Source organism: Erpetoichthys calabaricus, chromosome 7, assembly GCF_900747795.2.
Source record: "Erpetoichthys calabaricus chromosome 7, fErpCal1.3, whole genome shotgun sequence".
In the NCBI taxonomy this organism is placed as follows: Eukaryota; Metazoa; Chordata; class Cladistia; order Polypteriformes; family Polypteridae; genus Erpetoichthys; species Erpetoichthys calabaricus.
The window spans coordinates 147,856,640-147,877,100 of record NC_041400.2 but is presented as its reverse complement, the minus strand read 5'-3'; the positions used below and the strand labels follow the sequence as shown (position 1 = coordinate 147,877,100).

At 34.7% G+C, this 20,461-nt stretch overlaps 1 protein-coding gene across 1 annotated transcript in view; it reads right to left on the bottom strand.

Moving 5' to 3' along the window:
* The window catches only part of tmem8b (transmembrane protein 8B), a 653,793-nt gene that overhangs the window by 354,539 nt on the left and 278,793 nt on the right, over positions 1–20,461 (bottom strand). The window lies entirely within an intron of this gene.

Below are 20,461 nucleotides of genomic sequence, written 5' to 3'. Positions count from 1 at the left end.
TAGAAGTGTGTTTAGGCCCTTCATTATACAGTTGTGGGAATCTGAAAAAAGTACAGAATCATTTCGTTGAAGCAGAAACCTTTGAAAACCTTTAAGAAGTATCTTAATGAAATATTGGGACTGCTTAGCTATGAGCTATACAAATGAGCTTGATGGACTAAATGGTGTCCTCTCATATGTGAAATGTCTTATGTTCTTATATGTCCTATATGTTCCTACTTCTATAGCAATTTAGGAGGAAGGAAAGTGACATTAGGAACAAAACCTGTATTCTTAGTTCCACTTAGGTATTTTCATTCTGCTGCATTATGTCAGATTATTTTTGATACATTGAATTTACCTTATAATCATACCTACTTTGCTTATTTCAGTTAATAAATACATTGCACTGGATGTCTGTGAATTTTGCAAGTTGGAGATTAAAGTCAGTCTCAGGCTACAACACATACTGTAAATATTTTAACATTAGAACATTTAAGAACATTCTTCTCTTAACTCTGATCCAGGTGAAGTTATCAATTAACTCCATGTTTTTCCATTACTACATTGCATTGTTTTCTAACTTGCCTAATTCATCCTTTCCAGATTGTGCATGCTTCCTAGACTTCATAAATCTAACCATCTAACAGATGAAGCTGAGTGGTGGTGTGCCTTTTTTACAATGGAGAAAATTAAAGAAGTTCTGATTTAAATGAATAATGGGAAGGCCCATAGTCTTGAAGGTATTTCACCCAAGTTCAAATCAGCATCTTTGTCTTCCTTTCTTTCAAATGTTAATTTAAACCATTCACTAAATTTGTTTAAACCCTAAAGTCAACACATATTACTGTATGTCAGAGTTATAGATCACTCTACTTTATGATCTTTGATGCAAAACTGATACTTTCTAGTGTGCTATCTTAAATCTTTGACCCTAAACTCAGTTTAAATTAGATTTATGTGTTCCCTTCTCACTTCAAACAACTTAATCATTGTTTCGGCCCCTTTTTTATCGCACAATGCAGTATTGCTCTGACCCGATGCTGAAAAAGCATCTGATTGGCTAAACTGGTAATTTCCTATATCAATTTATAATATTTCTTCCTTATCATTGCCTCAAGGTGTCTTCATCTCCTATGAAACTGTGTCAGTTACCAGGCTTAATTCTGTCCTTTAACTGATCAGTCCCTCTTCTCAGACTGCCTCATTTCAAAATGCCATAAATATTACTGACTACATTGTATATCTGGGCACTGACATATCGTAAATGTGATTTCTGCTTTCTGCTGTCCTTGGATCCTCAAACATGTCAAGGCTCCAATCCAATTATGAACTAACAGTGACTTTTTAACTCCACCTAGCCATTGTTAAAGTGAATGTTGTTCCCTGGTTTAGCTTTATAAGTATTATGATCCTCCTCTCTGCTCCTCCTCCTCCTTTTTGGTCAGAGCTCCATAGTGTCTTGGGCAAAGCTAAAAAGCACTTAGTCTCCTCTTCTAAATGGTATGTGCATTCGCCCGTATTTAATAATTGCACCTTAATTACTGAAGGGCAACTACTACTTTTCCTGCCTGTGTTTAGTGAAGCATTTATTTATTTGGTGACTTACCTAGCAGATCTGGCCTAAAATCATTCCAAAATCTTCAGCCTGCTGTGACATTCCAGTCTGTTGCCTTCATTCAGTGTGCAGGTCCACTCAATATTAAAAAATACCTGTATCATGTTTGCCTAACTTTGTTAACTCCCATCTGTCCTCTTTTTGCCTTGGAAGCTTCTTTTCTTGTCTAAGAATCCTTTCACTGTTCCCTGCTTTTTGCTTTTCTAATATTTCTATAAATACCCCCTCTAACTAATCAATGGTGTCTGGATTTTGTTCCATCTCCTGTAAAGAAAATCATGATAAGGGCTTGTATCAGCAGATTTTAGATAACATCCCAGAAGAGAGACCAGATTTTATCTTATTCCATCAGGGATGGCAGAGGTGGACATAGTTAATAGAATCACTCGAAGAATTATTCCAGGTTTGTGAATACAATGGAAGGACAGTGGGGAACACACAATACAATTTTATACATTTCCAACACTTGAGGCTATTAAGGCCCCTACAAAGTCCTCTGGCCTGTTTTGTAAAAATGGATCAGCAGTTGAGCAGGAACACCTGGGGCCATCAGAGGGAAAAGAAAACACCAGGGGTCCTGTAGGGTGATATCTGGCTCCAACATGCTTTAAAGCAAACCAAAAGTGACATCAGTAGTACTCCTAGGATCAGGATTAAAAGAGACCATTGGCCACTGGTCCAGGGACCTTAGAATCAAGAGGGATGGTGCTGTCAAGAGAGTTCAGCTGGAGGAGGAATGAAAGACCAATGAATTGTATATAAAAAGAGAGTCTAAAGGAGCAGGAGATACCAAAAAGTAGGCAACTGGGCCAGTCACCCTATCAGGTGACTCCTGTTTAGGCCCAGAAAGGTGGCAGGTTTGTTGCCTTCCCCCACCTAGTTTGTGCTTTGTTACCCCGGCACCCTTCTGTGTTTATTGTGCCATTTTTATCTCATAATAAATCCCTCTGTTTTATATAATCTTGGCCTCATTGGTTGCTTTTGGAGCACAGGTTGACCCATGAGCACCCCTCCAGGCTACTCACCTTTTCTTTTCTGTTAGGAAAACATCTTAAAACACATTAGAAATTCCATAAGTAATGAGGAAACCAAATCATCAAGTCACACAATTTAAAAATATACCAATGTCTTATTATACTACTCATAAATTATATATTGTGGATTGTCATCCTAATCCTGAGTGCCATCTATGCCCCTTCCATATGACTGTAGCTTTACACATATGTAGGGGTATCATCCCACTGTTTGGACTTTCTGGGTATGGATTTCTGTCTTATCTTCTAAGATGTTATCAGTTAGGTGTTAATACTACTAAACTATAACTTCTCTACTATTTAAGCCCCATAAACTAATAACTTGGCTGTCCTCTTTTTATAATATATACTTTAATTGCAATCTGTATTGTGTACTATCAAAGGTCTATTAAGCAAATCCAATTTGGGTGCGGCTCTAGTGAAGCTTTTCATAGCCAGAAACCCCTAAAACAATTTTAACCCCCATTGTACCTAGTTGCCCTCTAACCTGTCTGTCTTTTTGTTGTCAATTTCATGCCTCTGTGGAGTGGGAAGTCAAGCTGATGCTACCACAGAACTTTGAATTTTGTAGAGGTGGGAAATGGCAGTGAGTGCAATTGTTATTCACCCCATATAGTTCATAGTGGTAACCAACTATAATGAACATGTGGATTATGTTACACAAGTTACGTGAGAATTTTATTTTATTTTTTCCTTGGTCATTTTTCACATCGTTTGCCATTGGGTAGAATGAGTCACCACTATGTTCAATTATATTTCATAAATTTCTGTTATTCAGTTCTGTCATTTTGCATGAAAACATGAGATTAAAAACTTTTCTTGGAAGCCACTACAAACTACATTTATATGCTTTACAGTGTAATGGAATTTTGACAAAGCTAGCAATTTGTATTAAAATTTGACAAAAGTAAAGGTTTTGTTAAATAAACTAAATAAAAACACACTTTTTGTATATAATTTGAATGGAAAAATATATAAAGGTAAGGGAGCTAGAATGTCTACTTTTATCCTGAAGCTCCTTATTAAATTTACCAGTAAGTGGTGCAGAATTGCATATGTAAGCATGACCAAGTATACCTAGTAAGACAAATGCAGGCCCTGCTCTTTTTGAATGAAGTGTACTTCAGGCAAAAAACCTCTGATTGTGTTTAATTAAATGTCTTGAAAGCTCCTCGGTTTTATTTACTTAGATATGCTGAAATCAGCTGGCTATGAACAGCAGGTTACAGAAATAGCTCCTTTCAAAAGGAATAGATATTAGTCATTCCCATAAATGTATGGTAAATACAGTATGTAGGCCATATTGTATACACTACAAAACTCAGAAAACTGCAATAAAATTAAACTGAATTTCATTCATTAGTTTCCAACTCTTTCATGTTAAGGACTGTGTAGTGTACATGTACTGTATAATATATTAAAAAGGTATATTGTTTGATAAACAAAAATTAATAAATGCATACAGAGCATAAACAGTACAGAAACAACTATGCAGGATACTGCTTTGAACTGTCACTGTTACCATTTTAGGAAAGCCCATATATGCTAATGTGCAGTCATCATCATCTTGTCAACCATAAAACAAAAAAGAAATAAGAAAATTAATCCCTTAATCAGTATCCTACAATGTATGATCATTGGCACAGTCTCTCTATTTGTGCTTTTATCACTTACAATTGTTTATAATTGAGTATTTTCATTGATTGCTGAGATCGAAACTTTCAGGTTAACCCATCTTTTGGTTTGAAATTCACCAGGCTGGGCTAGCTGGTATGCATGTCCTTCTTTATATAAAAAGCACCTGAAGGAAAGGCAGCTTTGCTATCAGTCACTTCAGCACTAATTGTATTTCCCCAAGAAGCAATTAACAATGATTAGTAGGAAATCTGTACATATATCTTTTATTAAAACAAGAACAAAACCCATAAAATGTGTTCAGTTAATATTAAATAATTAAGTTTCACAAAATTCCAAATGGTTACACAATTTATTAACATGTTTTATACTACAAATAAATAACCAGCTGGTGTATTATTTTTTTAATTAATGTTCTGGTGTGGAATTACATCTTAGTTGATGTTAATGCAGTTTTAAATGTTTGTAGACTGAATCTGTAGAAAGTTCTTGATGTACAATAAGATACAAACATTTGATTTATGACTTAATCTTGTCACCTGGTAATGATAATACTTTATCAGAAAGCAAAATAATTTCTTTTCAGTAGAAAGGCCATTAGCTTGCTGTTGCAATGGGGTCGGTACTACTGTGAAAATGATGAATGGATAACTGAAGCCCTGTGGAATGCCACTAGCAGTCAATCATTTTCCCTCTTATACTGTATGTGAATTAGGAGTCAAACTGTTCCCATGTGAAGGCGTCCAATTTAAATAGTAAAAGCAGTGCTACATATTTTAATTTTAACACAGTAGCTGACAGCTGCAGTGCCAGTCAATGACAATCTCAGGCGGAACTACACCACATGATGATGGCATAAGGACATAATTTGTTTTATCATTGGAATGACTTACATCATCTGGATTTTGTATCCATCCATTTGAGGAGGCACTTGAAAGAAAGGCAAGTAATATTATAAGACCATAACATGTGTGTGCATAGAATCATATTGGTTTTATACCCCTCAAATATATTTTTTCTTCTACTACCACATATCAGTAACAACTATGTGAAAGTCTTTTTGAGTTGTGTTCTTCAAATTTCTCATACTTAAAATGTTGGTCAGTAAAATGCTCTGGTTATTGTATATCCTACATTTGGAAATTGACAATCAAGTATTTTGGCTGTTTGCTTTGCTAAGCAGTTTATTCTGACTGTATATATAATAGTCTTCAGTGATACTGCCGAATACCAGGAGAGCTTTAGTGATGCACAACTCAACTGCTTTAGCATCAATTACTTGATTTACATGGCCTGTGTTGGCAAGGAGTGTATGTTGTACAACAGATTCCTGCTATAAGGCACCCAGCCATAAGCTTTCTCACATATACAACAGATTATGCGACAAAATGTCTTACTAGCCCACTTTTTCCCTCCTTTGAAATATGAGGTCTGTCATGATATTAATGGGACTGATGGAAAACATCCAAAGAGCCATAACATATATACTGATGGACTTCACAGAAGACAATTTCAAAAAATGATTCCAGGGTGGAAGGATTATTGATTGCTCTTCTATAGCAGCTTCATTTATTTCATGACAGACCTGACAGAAACATCTAGAAGTTGATTTTAAGAATGCATTTTTTTGGTGGATGTAGAATTCCTTACATAAAATTCTGAGAAAAATAAAGAAAGCAAAGTAAAAAAAAATATCACACTTCCTTACATAAATATGGTGATTTTGGAAAATTGATCATTAAATATATTTACTGTAGATTACAGTCCACAAGTGCTTAGCCACTGTCAGAAAATGTAGTCTTTCTTCCTTTAGTTCTCTGTTTGGATGAGAAAGTGGACCCAAACATTCAAATGTACTCTTAATCATTATAGGACTGTACAGCATTTATTTAAGTAAAATATGTATATCTAATAATGGGAATGTTAATGTTAAATTTGAAATATGTGAATTTCATTGCATAGTAACATTAAGGAATCAACAAATACGAATTGAACAAAATTGTACATACGCACATCTGGCATTGGGTGTGTGTGTAGCTTCTCATGTTAGTTTCACGCTGCAATGCTTACTTTTTGCCAAAGCTCCCCAACAAGTGTTTTTTAGGAGGAGTTAATGATAACCCTGAGATAACCCTGCTCATTATGTCTGCTAATGTTAAGCACCTCCAACCCCAATGATTTCAACAAGCTATAACAAGTAAGGCCCTGTCTTTTCAAAGTAAGAAAAATTGTTTCCAAAAACATACATTTATTAACTGCCATTTATTTAGTATTAAAATGTATTCATTTAAGGTGCATTGCATTGTATTACCTATGACTTTCAGGTTAACAAGTTGCATTCAGGGGAAAATAGCAATGTTTTTCATTATTTCTTTCAGGAAAATAAGTCATTTTGCCATATAGTAAGTCACACATTTTATATATGTACTTGTATACTGAGTACCTGTGAGGCAATTAGTGATAATCTGATAATACATCTCAGTTTGCAGTGCTAACTTAATCATTGTACTCTAGACAGACAGTTTCTTTTTAAGCACTACAGTAACTATTTCATTTGCCAGTGCCATCACGTGGTTAGCTTTCTTTGGGTTTTCATAAAGGATCTGAACTTTCATGGCTCACTTTCCACCCTGCCTTTCTTCATACTTAATCTCTATTCTGTTACAAACAAATTAACTTAGGCAGAGTTTTTGCTACATCGGAGTATCTAAAAAAGATATCACACTTCAGTTAGTATCTAGGTGTTTACTTTCACACTTTGGCAATTTTAGGCGACAAATTATCATTTTATCTACAACAACAACAACAACATTTATTTATATAGCACATTTTCATACAAAAAGTAGCTCAAAGTGCTTTACATAATGAAGAAAAGAAGAATAAAAGACAAATAAGAAATTAAAATAAGACAACCTTAGTTAACATAAAAAGGAGTAAGGTCCGATGGCCAGGGTGGACAGAAAAAACAAAAAAAAAACTCCAGAAGGCTGGAGAAAAAAAATAAAATCTGTAGGGGTTCCAGGCCACGAGACCGCCCAGTCCCCTTTGGGCATTCTACCTAACATAAATGAAATAGTCCTCTTTGTATCTACATTTCAGCACTGCGACATTTCAGACAATAACAGTCTGTAGGGAAAAATGCACCAAAAAAATTTATCTTGTATCTTGTGGCTTGTGCTGTAATTACATTTTCTTCAAGTTGTATGTCTTTATAACTTGCCAGTATTTAACGTACTTTCAAAGCATTTAAAATCGAAATATTTGAGTATTATAATACATTTCAGAGTCTCTTTTCATGATTTTATGAGTGTGTTTGGATATAGATTTTTTTTCTTTTTTATTAACTTGCCATGTCACTAATGATTAATGGAAATGATATATAATTAGAACATTAGAACAATCTAGACAAGAACTGGCCATTTAGCTCAACAAAGCTCACCAGCCCATTCCAATTAATTCTTCTAAAATAACATCAAGTCTAGTTTCGAAAGTCCCTGAAGTCCTACTGTCTTCACGCTATTTGATAGCTTATTCCAAGTGTCTATGGTTCTCAGTGTAAAGAAAAACTTCCTAAAGTTTGTTTGAAATTTACCCTTAATAAGTTTCCAACTGTGTCCCCATGTTCTTGATACTAATTCCCTTCATAGTTCCTGTACAATAGAATGTGATACTCTTCTTACATTGTGCACCCATTTCTTCTTTGCTTTTCTATTTTCATAGTAACACATTGCCTTCATTTTCATATATTTTTAAAATAAAATAGAGAAACAATTAGTTAGGTCATATGTAGTTCAGGAGATGCTCCTGGATGCCCCCCCATTTTCCCAATACTTCGTATGATCTTTTTCTAAAATGTTCATACTGCTGGAGAACTTCACTTCTATCATCTCAACAGTTCCCGTGTTGTATTCTAAATTGTATTAATCTAAATTGACTGTGCGCTGTAATACAAAATAAATAACCCACTTGTTTCATCCTGACAGCACTGGGTGAAAGACAGGAAGCAGCCCTTAACAAGGCAAAAATCTATCACAGGCCCACGTTAAGCATTCACCCACATGTGTAGCAGGGCTAATTTGGAGTCATCAGTTAACCTAACCTATTGGAGCAAAATCAAAGTACCTGGAGGAAATTGTTCAAACTCCATGCTGAGTACGATCCCGGAACACAGCATGCAGGAAACAGCAATACACTCTGGACTATACAGTATCCCCCTATTGCACTTGATTAAGTTAGATAAAAATATACATTAATGAATAAATAATATAAATATTTAATATAAAAAATAATATTTCTACATGTTTTTGTACACTTTATGGTAATTTGCAAAACAGATTAGACAGTCACCCCAATATAGCTAATTTAGTTTCGGCTAAATGTATCTCAAGGTGATGCTGACAAGTTTATAGAGGATGTCTGAATTTTTGGTTAATTTCCTATTCAACTTCATTTGTATTTTTTTTTCTATTTTTCTATTTCTATCTATACAGTTAACTAATTCTAATGATGCGGTTTTGATGCATAGTCTAGTACATTTTACATTTGCCTTGCAGAGCACTTTTTGATAGTGTTCTCCCTCATAGGCACTATATAATTATCCCTCTTCAATTAAACAAGTTTAATTCATTCTCAGGATTGAAGGAAAGGAAACAAGCTCTACATGGGATACAATATAAAGTAAATAATGGGATATAAAGTAAAAAATGGATTTACCCTTGCTTGCTTCTACACAGCACACTATTAAAACTTTACCAACTCAGAGGTTTAATACACATATATACTGTTTTGTTTTTTTTTTCATTTATCTGGAACAGAGACAGTAAAGGTGACTTACTGAAGATTGCTCAGATAATTAGTGGTGGGTTTTGAAAAAGCAAGTTTAATTAATCTAGCAGTCAATGATAATAAACATGGTAGACTATAATTAGTTTAACAAATGGCAACAGCAAAGAAGCAATTTACTGTGTTTTGAAGTTTTATTAGATATTGCCCAGTGTTATGGTTATGGCTGGTGTTCAAATTCTTGTTTATTGTCGTTTTTGTTCATTTTTATTTCTTTTGTCTATATAATTGTCTAATATTGCTGCATTTGGTATTTATTTCCATTCTGTGTTTGTAATTAGTTTTGTGTATTTAATTTCTATGTGCTCTACAGTATAATATTTCATGTATTTTGTGGGTGGCTCCCCAAGAGGCAGGGCCACCTGTCCATCTCCATCAAGGGACTGTTCTCAATCCTATAAAGGCTCAGGAAACGTGCAGACCTTGGTGGTTCTTTGTATGTGCTGGAGTTGGTGAGTTTCTCTTTTGATTAACACTGTGGTTTTGAGGAATTACTGGATTTTTTGACCTCTGTGCTTTGTGCTCAGGAAAAGTTCACCTTCTGAATTTGTGTTTTTGGGATGCGTTTGCCTTGGGTTGTCTTTGTTGTTTAAGGCAACTACTTCTGGGCTTTGGATCTTTCTTATTTCATAACATTTTCAAAAATAAATCTTTTATTTATTAAGATTCTTTGTTTTGCACATTCTTTCTTCAAGCCAAAGGTCGATAGATCTTTCCAACGTGGGGCTTTTTGCAACAGTTTATAGGATGTTTGTGCTTATGAACTCCTAGTTTATCATCATCAAGCAAATAACTCATTGGCAACTAGAATATTTTGATTTTTATTGCCTATATACTTAGCACACTAAGGGTAACTTAAAATCTTCTAATGGCATCAGTTATTTTTGCTAAATTTATATAGCGAATCAATTGAAAATATTTGTTTATTTGATGCATTGAGCCATTGGACTTACAGTGTTAATATTGTTCAATTTGACAAGAATAGACACTGAAAAAAGACTGAATTATTTGTTATAATAAATCACCAGGACACATTTTTTTCTAAATATGGAAATAAGTCTTCATAACTTGAATCTCCAAAGTAGTAATTAATTCATGATGTGTCTCAACAGTTTTGATTCATTTGGGACTTAGTCTAGATGCTTTTTTTTAATCAAATTCTAATGCTTCAGTGAAATGAATCATTCATTAACTGTAAATCAAATGTTCAGGGGAGATACTGAAGGAAAACAGCTGATCATTAATCTTGTGATTTCAGGTAATGCACTGAGCTAATATTGTGAGCATTTGTCAGTCCTGGATGATATTGATCATGGTCTTGTGTTTTGATTTTTCTAAAGCACTAAATATATTTTGGGCATTGTAGAACAGATTTAATAAATTGGATATACACATCAATCATCAACTTTGTCATTGTTTCTGCAATGCCCCACTATTTCAGTACTCACAATACAGTATATTTGTTTAGATCAGCCTGTTGCATTCTTTTTGCCAAGCATTTTCTGGATTTTGTATCACACCTACTTAAGCATTAAATGGATAAGCTAGTGTAACTTGTATTGCTGTATTAGTCTCCAGAACAATATCGCATTGCATCTGCAAGTATCAAGTTTGGTCAATGAAAAAAAACGTATATTCCTAAGAATTACTTGTAATGCATTGAAATCAGTTCAGTTTTTTTTTCCAGCACCTCCTGAAACACTGCTATAAGAAAACCCCCACATATGATATACTATTTGACTTGTTTTGATGTCTAGGTATGCAAGATGTTGAACATGTTTGTGTTCCTTTGCCCTCTACACTTCAAAAACCTTATTATTAGGCCATTTTCGGACCATATTTTTTGCAGGAAATTACATTCTTACAATAAAAATACACACTGTCTTCAGAAAAAATGATAAGAAGAACTTGAAGTTATGCATGCCACATCAACTGACCCCAGGGGTTCAACCTCTAATAAAATTTGAGGGGTTAATCTTTTTCACAAAACTCTGCAAAAATGGGGATTGCTAATATAGGCATGTGGAGTGCCGTTTTATATTATTTTCATGTTGTTGATCACAAATTGTTATATCAACAGGTTCTTTGGTAAAGGAAGTAGACTAAAACAAGGTGATGATTCAGTGTTTTTTGTATTTAAAGATTGTTTACACATTTTTAACAGGTGCAGCTTTTTTCATGCTTTTCTGTTAACTTATCCTGTTTCCTCAAGTCAGCAAACATATTATTTCTGTTTGTGAATTTGGCAAATCCCACCTAAACATCAAGCTACCTTGTGCTTTTACAGATTCCCTACTTTTTGCAGTGAACAGCAGCTGTTTATTTTTGCAGTCTGTTGCACTATGTCCATAATACAAAATAATGGTTATTAAGATGGGAGGAAAATATAGTCAAAGGTATGGGAAAGACGTAAAAATCCCAAAGTAAGCTCTAATGCTTTCAAACTGAAATATTTAAACAGAAAATACAGGAACATTAGGTAGTTATTTACATAAGCTAGAAGACACACGGTCAGTGTAATGGGTTCTCTTTTTATTTCTCCATTTTCTTTCCCATCATCTGAATGAAAAGTAATTTGTGATGCCAGGCAACACGATTAGATGCGGTGGTTATATGCCATCAGCATTTAAATAAAGACTAAGAGTGGAGTACAAACCCCCTACCAGTAGTATACATGCTGTACGGTGGTTTCAAATAAGCAAGAACATGTCATGGAATGTTAGAGTTAGAGATATATTTACTCTACATCATTTCACAAATATTATGGATAAAGAAAACAAACAAATTTCAAAGGGTTATTTTGCTATTTTCAGTGGTCCATTCTAATCCAAAATATATAATGTTAAGCATTAAACTTTTACACAGTACACATCTACATCCCTATTACAGATTCCAAAATAACAGCTAGCTAGCTTTTACCAGAAGAGATGCTTTTTTCATTAGTTTTATCTTATACTACACACTTATATTTAAGACACATGTGAAGTCATGTGCCCCTATGTTAACTGTGTTCTTTTTCTGAAGAAAAGTGAGAAGCATATCATTATCACTTCTGCCTCATTTTCACAAATAGTTTGCAAAATCTGCAACCTGATAACATAACCGATGCTGACAAGCATCATGTGCCATGTTCATATTCCAGGATTTTGAAATTTGGAAAGCCATTACCTTCAACCAGACTGTAAATCTTATGCTGATAGGAAATTTTTGATACAGGAGTGGTAGTAGAAAAAAAGCATGCTAACATAATATAAAGCTTCTCATACATATGGGATTTAGTTGTTCTACAGTTCACAAAATCAGGATGTTTTAAGTTTACAAAGGAAACATTGAGTTTTTAATTTACAAGTACATGACTTGGTGGAATATCAGTGTACTATCATATTTGCATGTAGTAGGACAACTTACAGAACAAGAAAAATTGAAGTGATCACCGTGTAATCTTTCATTACAAATAAATTGCTATCTTAAACACAACAAGGGAGAGCGATGCTATAATGCTGTAAAAATTAACATTTTATGAAAAGCGCACAAAGTAAAAATGAGAATAAAAAGTATGGAAAAATCATAAAACAATTCATGTACCTCATATTTAAGAACATGTACAGTCTTTATTATAACATAGCATACTATTAGACTACAAAGTGGAATTCTGGGTTACAGGTACCAGGAGAGTAAGCTGACAGCACTGGACACAAGGCAGGAATCAGCCTCAGACAGGGCACCATTCCAAGGCAGACTCTTGCATAAGCTCACATGGGGCCAGTTTAGAGTTGGCAGTTAACAGTAATAAGCAAGCTTGTGTGTCTATGATCCATGATTACAAAGGAAAAACATGCAAAACTTCACATGAATGTTGACCAGATTGTAGATTTTTTTATTTTTATTTTTTTATTTTATTGATTTTACTAGGGTGGCCAAGTCCCCCTGGCGCCTTTGGTGCCCAACCCCCAGTTGTGGCCAGAATATAAGTAAAATCTGTAAATATACAAAAGAAAAATTATTATTTATTGGAGTCAAAATCACGAGATTCTATAAATATGCAAAAGAAAAATTAATTACTGTTTAACAGTAAAAATCATGAAATGAGAATAAAATATTTACGATTGGAGTATTCCCATTAAACTGAGGTCCACTATGCTCGATGAGTATTTATCAGAGACTAAATAAACGATCCATTCATTATAACTGACATTCTTATAGATAAAAAAAAAAACTTAAAAAAAAAAATGACTCATTTAAATAACAGGAAAAATCACGTGAAAACTAAAGTGGTATGCAATGGGTCATCGTAACTCAACCTTCTTGATATTTTAGTTATAATTTAAAAACGGAATAAAAGTCTGAAAATCTAATAACATCACATTAAAGTTTGATAAATTCTGAAAAGAATGATACCAAACATATATATGTAGGTTTTAAAATAAGCCCGACAAAAAACGTGACATAAAATCGTTGCACAAAATCATTGCACTTTCAGGCTTAGGATTTTATATATATTGAGAGTAGATTAACCCCTGAGACCGCTGAGAAAGAGAGCTAGGCCAGCAGACTAAAACTTTAAGCTAGTAAAAATATGTAAATAGATAAATTAATAAATGAGTAATGATAAATGGAGTAAAAGAGGGGAGCCAGATTGTAGATTTAAACCAGGGACATTGGATCCATGAAGCAGTAGAACTAATCTCTGTGGTACCATGCCGTACTTGTATGAATATTATACATCACTTAAATGTATTTTTCGTCTTTATTATGCATTTATCTGTTATAATTTAATAATACTGTATATACAATTCAGTTTAATGGTTATTTGATTATTTGATTGATGACCATATTTTGTAAAATAAGAATAATCAATATGTTAATTGTAATAATTTGATTTTGTTTAGCATAATTTAATTTGTGGGTATAGTAAATATCACAGATTTATTAAACTGGAGTACTGTGTGACAGGCTTAATTTGAAATATAACATGCATAATATTAACTGTGTTTGTGGTGACATGCAAGAAAATAAACATCCATCCTTCTATCCCAGCACCATCAACTATAAGCAGAAACCAATGTAGAAATGAAGCTGGGTTTCTGGAGATACTGTATGAGGAAGCAGCATAAACCATTGCTCTGTTTTAAATAAGAAGAACTACCACAGACACCACAGAGGGGCATTGTTTGTGCATAGTATGGCAGTTACTACCTCTACCAGAAGTTCAGATGGGGTAATGGCCTCTGCGCAGGTACTGTAACTGGTTTGGCAGGTTGTTCCACTGCCTATAAGTTCTGATCAGCTGGGAGGCTGACTGATAAACAGTGCATGCAGTGCTGTGCAGCTTAAGAGTTTCTGGTTAACCAGTGGTGATATTTAGAAAAAACTCTTTGCAAGTAAAATAGACTCAATTTACACTATATATTTAATGTCAGTGATGTCATGCATATAATTTTTTATACTATTTTTTTGTTTTTTTTTACGATTGCATTTTGTTCTTTAAATGCATTTTGAAAAAGCCACTGGTAAGGATATATATATATATATATATATATATATATATATATATATATATATATATATATATATATATATATATATATATATTAGTGCTGGGCAGCGTTTCAAATTTTTAATCGTGATTAATCACATGATTGTCTGTGATTACTTGTGAATTGCGATTAATTGCAGACAATCACAACAATCACATTATGTGCAAAATTCAATAATGAACTCAAAAGTAGTGTATTGTGTGTATTTGGTCTGCAAACACTTTAAACAAATAAGGTGCTTATTAACAGCAGTATTCCCTTTACATAGTAGCAGTTAAAATATTTCTTGTAAATCTCAACTTAAACATTAATGTAGTCAAATCAAATATAAAACCAGTGAGTGTGTATGTACAGTATGTGTATATATATATATATATATATATATATATATATATATATATATATATATATATATAGTCACACACGCGCGATTACAGGGCAGCCAACTTGCCCAACGATGCGCTAAAGTAGCAACCAAGGGTATTTGATGTGGAATTCTTATGACTCTTTTTCACACCCTTCAGGAATAAAGAATACGAGTAAATAGCATACCTTTTGGAATTTGGCCACAACGAAACGCATTCACAGCAAATAAATCTCTTCTGGGTTCCAAAGATCCAACACCACAAGATGACTTCACTTCCGGTCCACTCCCGATGACCTCACTTCCGCCTTCCAACCATATCATCATCTCTGGTCTAATATTCCACAGCAAAATATCATTTCCTGTTCATCTGATATAAAAGGTCCCCTTGTTTCACTCATCAATGTCTCATGAAAAATCTGTTTGTCTGTTGGAGTTACAGTGCAAAAAGACTATTCCACGACCTGCAGTATATGGGATGGCATCCCAAACCTTTATGAGAGTCTTTTGTGTTTTTCTGTCTTCACTATATATATACAGTATATATTCAGTATGTATGTATGTATATATATATATATATATATATATATATATATATATATATATATATATATATATATATATATATATATATATATGACTTTACGCAAATGAGTGTATAATTTATGGTCCAAAGGTATATTGTATAATTCATTCTTAAAACATATTTAATATAAACAACCATCATACCTATGAATATAGTGCATCTCTTACAGGAATCAATTGACAGGAACAACAGAGAAAAATTTAGATGTAATAATGTGACTAAGCCCATTTCTGCCCTTGGCCAATAAGACTGTTAAGCAAAGCACATCATTGCTGCCTGATTCATATTTAAAAAATGTTTTTCCATTGCATTTTTACTATTAGTAAATTAATGGAGATACTCCTACTGCCACAACTATTTTTGATTTGTTCTCTTTTTTTTGTTTTTCCTCAAAACGTACTGTACATTAAATTAGATATGTTATTAAGGGATATTTCATATTTTATTTGAATTTTTCAGTTGACTGAACTGTAAAAATACTCATGGTTTAAGAAGCAGTGTCCAGTTCAATTTAATCATTTCATCAGAATAAAAAAAGTCTGTTTTCGTGTCTTTACTCACTAAACGACTATTAACATCTGAACGGCTTATATATTTCATTAAATAAGAAAAAAAATGCAGAGGGCATTATTAAATATAATGCTGCTCCGCCGCATCGAGAGGAGTCAGATGAGGTGGCTCGGGCATCTGATCAGGATGCCTCCTGGACGCCTCTCTGGTGAGGTGTCCCGGGCACGTCCAACCGGGAGGAGGCCCCGGGGAAGACCCAGGACACGCTGGAGGGACTATGTCTCCCGGCTGGCCTGGGAACGCCTTGGGATTCTCCCGGAAGAGCTAGAAGAAGTGGCCGGGGAGAGGGAAGTCTGGGCATCTCTGCTCAAGCTGCTGCCCCCGCGACCCGACCTCGGATAAGCGGGAGACAATGGATGGATGGATGGATTATTAAATATTTTAATTCAATTATTTATGTTAACTGCATTTTTAGAAAAATAAAATACTGACGATTGACAGAAAGATAAAAGGCAACAATACTCCCAGAGAGGATGTTGTGATTATGTTTTGTTTTCAATTATTCATTCCTTGTTTTCCATGTTTTTTTTTTTTTTGTTTAATTTGCTTAAAAATTTTTGTTCCTTTTTCCAATACCATTGTGGTTTTCGCATACACTAAAACTTTTCGGTGTGCTTGCCACTACGTTGGTCTGGAATTTGGTATGGTAATCTGCAATGCTTGACTTCACTGTCGTTACAACATTACAACGTTACAGCATTTCCAGGTTATCCAAGATAGGGTAACAATGGTGAAATTAGTGAGTGTGTTTTGTTTTTGTTTTTCTAGTATAAAGACTTTACTAAACTGAACATCGACTGCGATTTAGGGTTGTGTTTTTTGGTTTGGCAAAGAGCAGTTTTAAAGTATGGATACAATTTTGACTTGTTATTTAATTTATATTTCTACTTCAGGCATCTTTACCATTTCTGCTGCACTGTGCAGACAAAACTTCCTTAAAATAGTAAATCACATACAATAGACTTTTGAACTGAGAATAAGAACAGGAAAAAGTCATGTACCATGTGATTCAGTCAAACAGACTGCTCTTTAAACTTAATTGGAATGACAGATGGCAACCACGTGATTACTGAGAATCAATGAACATCTGAAACACTGGTATCTTAACTGACCCTAAAGATATCATCAGTCTTCAACTTCCCCTTTTTTGTAGAACTGCATGAAAAGTGCAAAAGGAAGAGTTTATTTTCCAGTTATTAGCATTAATTATTAGCCATATTTTAAGAAAAAAAATGAATATCCTAAAGATGAACTCAAAGTAAGGGAGCAACTTGCTATCATGTTTTCGCATTTCCTTGCAAATTTAACAGGACTCATTAGTTTATATTTACTCAAAACATACCTGATAAGCAGGAATTGGTTATTTTGTTCCTGTTATGTGCTTGTAACAGTTTGCTTTCTGTCTAAATACAGAACTGCAATTCCTAAGGCTGTCATTTGTGATGATCAAGCAGAAATGCATTGCAAAGAACAATGTATCCTTCACACGAGTCGTCGCATTGTTATTCTAAACCTGCTCATTATAATTTCCCTGCATTAGAAAAGCCATTAGAAAAAGAAAGCAAACAGTTGACAAGGCAGCTAGCTTAACTCTGAATACTCAGGTTGAGTGCAGAAAAATAAAAACAATAAATAAATTCAAGATCTCATGAAGCTAAGCCACAACAAAAGTATTTTGAGTGTTGACTAATTTTACCATTTTATTGGTAATGTGTTAAAAGAAAGTGCTTTTAAAATACTTGCAAAATAATAGGCTATATATCAGAAGAACTATAGAGCTATCGTTAAAAAAGACATTCTGCTGAAACTGTACATTGAACACATGAAGCTATAATTTCACAGGATTGTGCATTTTGCACATAGAAGAAATACAAATAGGAAGAACTTTCAACATAATGTGTGTTTCTTATTTATATTATGATATTTTGATAGTCTAATTGACTTTCATCACTTTAGTTATACAGTATGAGGCTGTGTTCAGGCCCAAAGCTCATTGTTAGTTTCAAAGAAGACCTTCTGGATCCCCTGGACACAATGACTACAAAGAGATACTCTCCAAAGAAATGAATCTATCTGTCCATTCAATATGCAGAGGGCCATATGGTTCCGGTGACAACACTGGGACAGAGGCAGGACAAACCCTAAGGCCGAATTTATACTTCATGCGACGCGATGCATGCTGTAGAGGACACTCCTGCTACGCAAGCATTGTAGTGTTCATACTTGGCGCGCACTTTACGTAAATCTGGAGGAATCCACCAGGTGGCAGTGCGAGATATTATCACGGTGAGAACAGGTTTGGCTTCGCAGTGTTGTGAATTGCCTGGAACACCCATTAAATTCCGATGACACCTTACTGCAATATCTCTGAAAAGGATGTTTAATGATGACATCCATCAATCCAGGGATGTGTCCATTTCAGCTAGCACTGTGCACGAGGCAGAAACAATCCCTGGACGAGGCATCAGCTCATCCAAAGGTGAATACAAGCACTCACATACACTAGCGTCATTTTAGTGTAACCAAATCTGCATATCTATGAAAGGAAACCCAGCAGGAAAACATGTAAACTCCAGGCAGGGAATATCAGGGACGTAACTCCCTGCGAGACAGCAGCGCTAATGCTCCGCCACCGTGTCACCCCCATGTGTGTATTAACAGTATTCATTATTTAAATGAAATTACTGATTAATCTGTAAAATGATACATACATACTTTAATACATTTCATCATGAAAGTGATATCAAGTATTAATGTAAGGATTCTAAATGTGCAGAGAGCTGGAATATCATACATTTAATGTGCTCAGTGTGGCGATCTATTGCTGGCGATCCGCTGCTGTCAGGACTGGAGGAAGCCCTAGAAAAAAAGACGGCACAGAAGACGATATGTGAGACTTTTAAAATGTATCGTGTCATTATGATCGGGAATATGCTACGCTTGAATATAAAAGCACCACGAATACATCTGTATGTTGGCATTTTGCTTCACCACATCGATCCATACATCAAACATTGAAGCGCGCATACCGATCTCGTAGGATCCGCAAAGCAGCTTTCTGTCACATGTAGATAGTAACCAGAGACTCTGACGTCACATTCCAACTTTTAGCACACTGCGCCCCCTGACTTTTTGCTGGTACTGTAACTTGCACATGCGTCGTGTTAATTTCTGAGGACCTGCTCAGAGGATGCATCAAATGAACGCTGGGAACGTGTGGCAGCCATAATGCGGGAGTGTACGCGTTCTGAGCATGAAGTATAAATGAGCCCTAAGGCGTGCTAGAACATTAAAGGGAATTATGTGCACATTGCCTCATTCGTGTCAGGCTAATTTATTGTACTTAGGTAAACTCATATATGGAAAGAATAAAGCTGACCCTAAGAAATCTATGCAGACGTAAGAAAAACATACAAATGTTACACAACTATTGGGCCAGGCATATGGCTCCAAATCCATAGATATGTGGAGCCTTTGTTGCAACAAGGTAACCTCTGTGACAAAATAAAAAAAACAGCCATTACTACTTGTCATAAAGAGCGGACCCCGCCACAGTAATCAAATGGCTGTGATAACTTCATGGAATTTAAAATTGTTCTAGAAGATATTATCTTCTGCCGTCTGAAGGACAAGAAATGTGCTAGTGTTTTTACATTAGCATACCTCGCTACTGTAAGTGAAACTGTCAATCAAAAAGCAAAGATGCAAGATGCAGTGTGTTAGCTTTTTATTACATACAGTAGCTGCATTTATTAGAGTGTTATATTTCAGCAGCAACAAACTAAGCAGCTGCAGCAAAATGCTAAAGTAGTTTGGGCTCATCTATCTAATGCTTTTGGAGGCACACTATTAGGAAATTAACAACATATCACCTAATCCAGTACATGTACTGATTATTGAATCTATTCTAATGTATTGTTGTAGGGTTAAATTGCAAAATGTTAGATTACTGATATAAAAGAGAGATGTTTTCATGCTGCAGAGAGGCATGTTAATAATACTTCATCCTAGGTGTCATGTTCTTTCTGGGGCTCCACTCCTGGCTCTATTTTCCCTTCTGCCTTTCTACTTTATGTGTTAATTGTTTTTCCCAAGTTCCCCTGAGAATCGAGCCAAAGGAGGCGGGCCACCAATTGTTTCCAATTACTCAGGTGTGCTGCTAATTATAGCAGCCATCTGGGGGACTGCTATTTAAAGCTCATTGTTTTATACAGTTCTTTCCTGAGACATCCTCTTCTACAGCCTGAAATCTTTCAAGTATAGTATACTATTTTTGATTTGAATTTGGTTTAGTTG